The following is a 7,039-nucleotide window of genomic DNA, read 5'->3' as shown; positions in this document are numbered from 1 at the left end:
CCCCATACCTGCGTGACGAGCACCGCAGGGCGGCAGAGCCATCGCACTTGGCCGGGTGGCAGAGGAGGACCAGACTATTCACAGATAGCGGCCCAACGACTCCCAGAGCCGGTCGTGCGGCGCGCGAGGTCTGCTCTCTTCACAAGAGGCTTTATTAGGGAGTGCTAAGGCAAGGTTCTGTGCCCTCCACCCTCATCGCAACACCCATGGGAGCCTCCGGTCGTCAATAGACCGCCGCACCGGCCTCTGACTGACTCTCAGAATGGACGGAAAGAGCCGGGTAAGCCTTTCAAAAGATTCGACCACGTGCCGAAAACTTTAGACTTCCGTGAGCTCTCCGGCTTGCACCGAGACCCGAAGTCGACGTGCTAAGCACCACGGGACCCCTTTCGCCTGCAGGTCCCGAGCCGCCTTTATTTGCTGTTACGAGCATCGTGTGCCCCATACCTGCGTGACGAGCACCGCAGGGCGGCAGAGCCATCGCACTTGGCCGGGTGGCAGAGGAGGACCAGACTATTCACAGATAGCGGCCCAACGACTCCCAGAGCCGGTCGTGCGGCGCGCGAGGTCTGCTCTCATCACAAGAGGCTTTAGGGAGTGCTCAGGCAAGGGTCAGCCCGCAGCCTTCCTGGCAACACCCAGGGGAACCAGGCCACTCGCGTCCCTCGCCTTCATTTTCGACACGAGCGCCTGCGGAGGGCCACCACCCCCTCCGATTGTCAAGAGACCTCCGCACCGGCCTCTGACTTACTCTCAGAATGGACGGAAAGAGCCGGGTAAGCCTTTGAAAAGATTCGACCACGTGCCGAAAACTTTAGACTTCCGTGAGCTCTCCGGCTTGCACCGAGACCCGAAGTCGACGTGCTTAGCACCACGGGACCCCTTTCGCCTGCAGGTCCCGAGCCGCCTTTTATTTTTGTTACGAGTATCGTGTTCCCCAAACCTGGGTGACGAGCACCGCAGGGCGGCAGAGCCATCGCGCTTGTCCGGGTGGCAGAGGAGGACCAGACTATTCACAAATAGCGGCCCAACGACTCCCAGAGCCGGTCGTGCGGCAGGCGAGGTCTGCTCTCATCACAAGAGGCTTTAGGGAGTGCTCAGGCAACGGTCAGCCCGCAGCCTTCTTGGCAACACCCAAGGGAACCAGGCCACTCGCGTCTCTCGCCTTCATTTTGGACACGAGCGCCTGTGGAGGGACGGCCGGAGTCAACGTGGGGTTTGCCCGCCCTCCAATAGTGTCAAAAGACCGCCGCACAAGTCTCTGACTGACTCTTAGAACAGACAGAAAGAGTTTGTCAAATCTGTCAAAAAATTGACAAAGTGTCAAAAATTCGACTTCCAAGAGCTCTCCGGCATGCACTCATACCTGTCATTAAAGTGCTATGCCCGTGGAACCGTTTTTCGGATGCCTTTCAGAACGGTCCCGCGCCGCCATTTTGTTCTAAAAATCGTGTTCCCATATATCTCCGGGTACCCCGCCAACCTCACTGCGGAAAAACTACAAGTGGCACTGAATGGGTCTGAATTCCAAATTTGACTGCATCGGTCTGGAACTCGGTCCGGTCAAAACCGTTTGGATTTTTCTCGGTCCGGACTTCCGCGACAGACAAAGTTAAAGTTTTCGGGCTGCAGGCACAAAACGACAGCTGGCCATTTGCCGGGCTCAATTCACCCAATTCCTCCGGCACTTCGGAGCACATGTTCGGTGTAAGTTTGCGAATCTTTCCCGATGCTGCAGCATTTTCCTCCGCTGACACTTAGAATATTTTTCACACTTTGCTGAAAATTTTTCTAAGTGTTTTTTTCCAAGTTTTCCTGGTTACTGATTTCTTCTTTTTAAACATTTTTCTAAGTTTTTCTGGTTACTGATTTCTTCTTTTTAAACATTTTTCGCAGTTTGTCTGGTTACTGATTTCTTCTTTTTAAACATTTTTCGCCGTTTTTCTGGTTACTGATTTCTTCTTTTTAAACATTTTTCGCCGTTTTTCTGGTTACTCATTTCTTCTTTTTAAACATTTTTCTAAGTTTTTCTGGTTACTGATTTCTTCTTTTTAAACATTTTTCTAAGTTTTTCTGGTTACTCATTTCTTCTTTTTAAACATTTTTCTAAGTTTTTCTGGTTACTCACTTCTTCTTTTTAAACATTTTTCTAAGTTTTTCTGGTTACTGATTTCTTCTTTTTAAACATTTTTCGCCGTTTTTCTGGTTACTGATTTCTTCTTTTTAAACATTTTTCTAAGTTTTTCTGGTTACTCATTTCTTCTTTTTAAACATTTTTCGCCGTTTTTCTGGTTACTGATTTCTTCTTTTTAAACATTTTTCTAAGTTTTTCTGGTTACTGATTTCTTCTTTTTAAACATTTTTCTAAGTTTTCCTGGTTACTCATTTCTTCTTTTTAAACATTTTTCTAAGTTTTCCTGGTTACTCATTTCTTCTTTTTAAACATTTTTCTAAGTTTTCCTGGTTACTGATTTCTTCTTTTTAAACATTTTTCGCAGTTTTTCTGGTTACTGATTTCTTCTTTTTAAACATTTTTCTAAGTTTTTCTGGTTACTGATTTCTTCTTTTTAAACATTTTTCTAAGTTTTTCTGGTTACTCACTTCTTCTTTTTAAACATTTTTCTAAGTTTTTCTGGTTACTCACTTCTTCTTTTGAAACATTTTTCTAAGTTTTTCTGGTTACTGATTTCTTCTTTTTAAACATTTTTCGCAGTTTGTCTGGTTACTGATTTCTTCTTTTTAAACATTTTTCGCCGTTTTTCTGGTTACTGATTTCTTCTTTTTAAACATTTTTCTAAGTTTTTCTGGTTACTCACTTCTTCTTTTTAAACATTTTTCTAAGTTTTTCTGGTTACTGATTTCTTCTTTTTAAACATTTTTCGCAGTTTTTCTGGTTACTGATTTCTTCTTTTTAAACATTTTTCTAAGTTTTTCTGGTTACTGATTTCTTCTTTTTAAACATTTTTCTAAGTTTTTCTGGTTACTCACTTCTTCTTTTTAAACATTTTTCTAAGTTTTCCTGGTTACTGATTTCTTCTTTTTAAACATTTTTCGCAGTTTTTCTGGTTACTGATTTCTTCTTTTTAAACATTTTTCTAAGTTTTTCTGGTTACTGATTTCTTCTTTTTAAACATTTTTCTAAGTTTTTCTGGTTACTCACTTCTTCTTTTTAAACATTTTTCTAAGTTTTCCTGGTTACTGATTTCTTCTTTTTAAACATTTTTCGCAGTTTGTCTGGTTACTGATTTCTTCTTTTTAAACATTTTTCGCAGTTTTTCTGGTTACTGATTTCTTCTTTTTAAACATTTTTCTAAGTTTTTCTGGTTACTGATTTCTTCTTTTTAAACATTTTTCTAAGTTTTTCTGGTTACTGATTTCTTCTTTTTAAACATTTTTCTAAGTTTTTCTGGTTACTCACTTCTTCTTTTTAAACATTTTTCTAAGTTTTTCTGGTTACTCACTTCTTCTTTTGAAACATTTTTCTAAGTTTTTCTGGTTACTGATTTCTTCTTTTTAAACATTTTTCGCAGTTTGTCTGGTTACTGATTTCTTCTTTTTAAACATTTTTCGCCGTTTTTCTGGTTACTGATTTCTTCTTTTTAAACATTTTTCTAAGTTTTTCTGGTTACTCACTTCTTCTTTTTAAACATTTTTCTAAGTTTTTCTGGTTACTGATTTCTTCTTTTTAAACATTTTTCGCAGTTTTTCTGGTTACTGATTTCTTCTTTTTAAACATTTTTCTAAGTTTTTCTGGTTACTGATTTCTTCTTTTTAAACATTTTTCTAAGTTTTTCTGGTTACTCACTTCTTCTTTTTAAACATTTTTCTAAGTTTTCCTGGTTACTGATTTCTTCTTTTTAAACATTTTTCGCAGTTTGTCTGGTTACTGATTTCTTCTTTTTAAACATTTTTCGCAGTTTTTCTGGTTACTGATTTCTTCTTTTTAAACATTTTTCTAAGTTTTTCTGGTTACTGATTTCTTCTTTTTAAACATTTTTCTAAGTTTTTCTGGTTACTCACTTCTTCTTTTTAAACATTTTTCTAAGTTTTTCTGGTTACTCACTTCTTCTTTTGAAACATTTTTCTAAGTTTTTCTGGTTACTGATTTCTTCTTTTTAAACATTTTTCGCAGTTTGTCTGGTTACTGATTTCTTCTTTTTAAACATTTTTCGCCGTTTTTCTGGTTACTGATTTCTTCTTTTTAAACATTTTTCTAAGTTTTTCTGGTTACTCACTTCTTCTTTTTAAACATTTTTCTAAGTTTTTCTGGTTACTGATTTCTTCTTTTTAAACATTTTTCGCAGTTTTTCTGGTTACTGATTTCTTCTTTTTAAACATTTTTCTAAGTTTTTCTGGTTACTGATTTCTTCTTTTTAAACATTTTTCTAAGTTTTTCTGGTTACTGACTTCTTCTTTTTAAACATTTTTCTAAGTTTTCCTGGTTACTGATTTCTTCTTTTTAAACATTTTTCGCAGTTTGTCTGGTTACTGATTTCTTCTTTTTAAACATTTTTCGCAGTTTTTCTGGTTACTGATTTCTTCTTTTTAAACATTTTTCTAAGTTTTTCTGGTTACTGATTTCTTCTTTTTAAACATTTTTCTAAGTTTTTCTGGTTACTCACTTCTTCTTTTTAAACATTTTTCTAAGTTTTTCTGGTTACTCACTTCTTCTTTTGAAACATTTTTCTAAGTTTTTCTGGTTACTGATTTCTTCTTTTTAAACATTTTTCTAAGTTTTTCTGGTTACTGATTTCTTCTTTTTAAACATTTTTCGCAGTTTGTCTGGTTACTGATTTCTTCTTTTTAAACATTTTTCGCCGTTTTTCTGGTTACTGATTTCTTCTTTTTAAACATTTTTCTAAGTTTTTCTGGTTACTCACTTCTTCTTTTTAAACATTTTTCTAAGTTTTTCTGGTTACTGATTTCTTCTTTTTAAACATTTTTCGCAGTTTTTCTGGTTACTGATTTCTTCTTTTTAAACATTTTTCTAAGTTTTTCTGGTTACTGATTTCTTCTTTTTAAACATTTTTCTAAGTTTTTCTGGTTACTCACTTCTTCTTTTTAAACATTTTTCTAAGTTTTCCTGGTTACTGATTTCTTCTTTTTAAACATTTTTCGCAGTTTGTCTGGTTACTGATTTCTTCTTTTTAAACATTTTTCGCAGTTTTTCTGGTTACTGATTTCTTCTTTTTAAACATTTTTCTAAGTTTTTCTGGTTACTCACTTCTTCTTTTATAACATTTTTCTAAGTTTTCCTGGTTACTGATTTCTTCTTTTTAAACATTTTTCTAAGTTTTCCTGGTTACTGATTTCTTCTTTTTAAACATTTTTCTAAGTTTTTCTGGTTACTCATTTCTTCTTTTTAAACATTTTTCGCAGTTTTTCTGGTTACTGATTTCTTCTTTTTAAACATTTTCCTAAGTTTTCCTGGTTACTGATTTCTTCTTTTTAAACATTTTTCTAAGTTTTCCTGGTTACTCATTTCTTCTTTTTGATCATTTTTCTAAGTTTTCCTGGTTACTGATTTCTTCGTTTTGAACATTTTTCTAAGTTTTCCTGGTTACTCACTTCTTCTTTTCAAACATTTTTCTTCGTTTTTCTGTTTACTCATTTAGCACTTTCAGGCACTTTCCGATCATTTCCTCGTTCCCGATTTCACCCTTTAAAACGCTTTCGGGCATTTCCCTAAGTTTTGCGGTTCACTCGTTTGGGACTCACTGACACCTTCTCTAGCTTCCCTGCTCACTTTTTTCGTACTGTTGAGAAAATTCGAACCCTTTCCTTAACTATGCCGGTTACTGACTTCACCGCTTCAGACCCTTGTCCCCGTAATGAAAGATACCATTTCCCACCGTGGGAAATGCACGAAAATCGGACTGAACACGGGGGAGGCTCCCCCCTCGAAGGCGAGACCGTCGGCAGAACCGCCGGGTCAAACCCGGCTGAGCTACCCGGCTTACAAGTCTCAAAGTCGGTATGAGCAGTCACGTCCACCCCCATTCCCTTTTGGACCACTTCCCACGGTTCCAAATGCATGAAAATCGGCCTGTACACGGGGGAGGCACCCGCCTCGAAGACGAGACCGTCGGCAGAACCGCCGGGTCAAACCCGGCTGAGCTACCCGGCTCGGAAGCGCCAAAGTCGGGTTGAGCAGTCACATTCACTCCCATCCCCTTTTGGGCAACTTCCCACGGTTGGAAATGCATGGAAATCGGACTGAACACGGGGGAGGCTCCCCCCTCGAAGGCGAGACCGTCGGCAGAACCGCCGGATCAAACCCGGCTGAGCTACCCGGCTTACAAGTCTCAAAGTCGGTATGAGCAGACACGTCCACCCCCATTCCCTTTTGGACCACTTCCCACGGTTCGAAATGCATGAAAATCGGCCTGTATACGGGGGAGGCACCCGCCTCGAAGACGAGACCGTCGGCAGAACCGCCGGGTCAAACCCGGCTGAGCTACCCGGCTCGGAAGCGCCAAAGTCGGGTTGAGCAGTCACATTCACTCCCATCCCCTTTTGGGCAACTTCCCACGGTTGGAAATGCATGGAAATCGGACTGAACACGGGGGAGGCTCCCCCCTCGAAGGCGAGACCGTCGGCAGAACCGCCGGATCAAACCCGGCTGAGCTACCCGGCTTACAAGTCTCAAAGTCGGTATGAGCAGACACGTCCACCCCCATTCCCTTTTGGACCACTTCCCACGGTTCGAAATGCATGAAAATCGGCCTGTATACGGGGGAGGCACCCGCCTCGAAGACGAGACCGTCGGCAGAACCGCCGGGTCAAACCCGGCCGGGCTACCCGGGTTAGAAGCCCTAGAGTCGGGTTGAGCAGTCACAATCACTCCCATCCCCTTTTGAACCTGTTCCCACCGTTGGAAATGCACGAAAATCGGCCTGTACACGGGGGAGGCTCCCCCCTCGAAGGCGAGACCGTCGGCAGAACCGCCGGGTCAAACCCGGCTGAGCTACCCGGCTTACAAGTCTCGAAGTCGGGTTGAGCAGTCACATTCACTCCCATCGACTTTTGGGCAACTTCC

The sequence above is a fragment of the Chiloscyllium punctatum genome, unplaced genomic scaffold, assembly GCF_047496795.1.
Source record: "Chiloscyllium punctatum isolate Juve2018m unplaced genomic scaffold, sChiPun1.3 scaffold_1509, whole genome shotgun sequence".
NCBI lineage: Eukaryota > Metazoa > Chordata > Chondrichthyes > Orectolobiformes > Hemiscylliidae > Chiloscyllium > Chiloscyllium punctatum.
The sequence above is the reverse complement of the archived record's forward strand: the minus strand, read 5'-3'. Positions refer to the sequence as shown.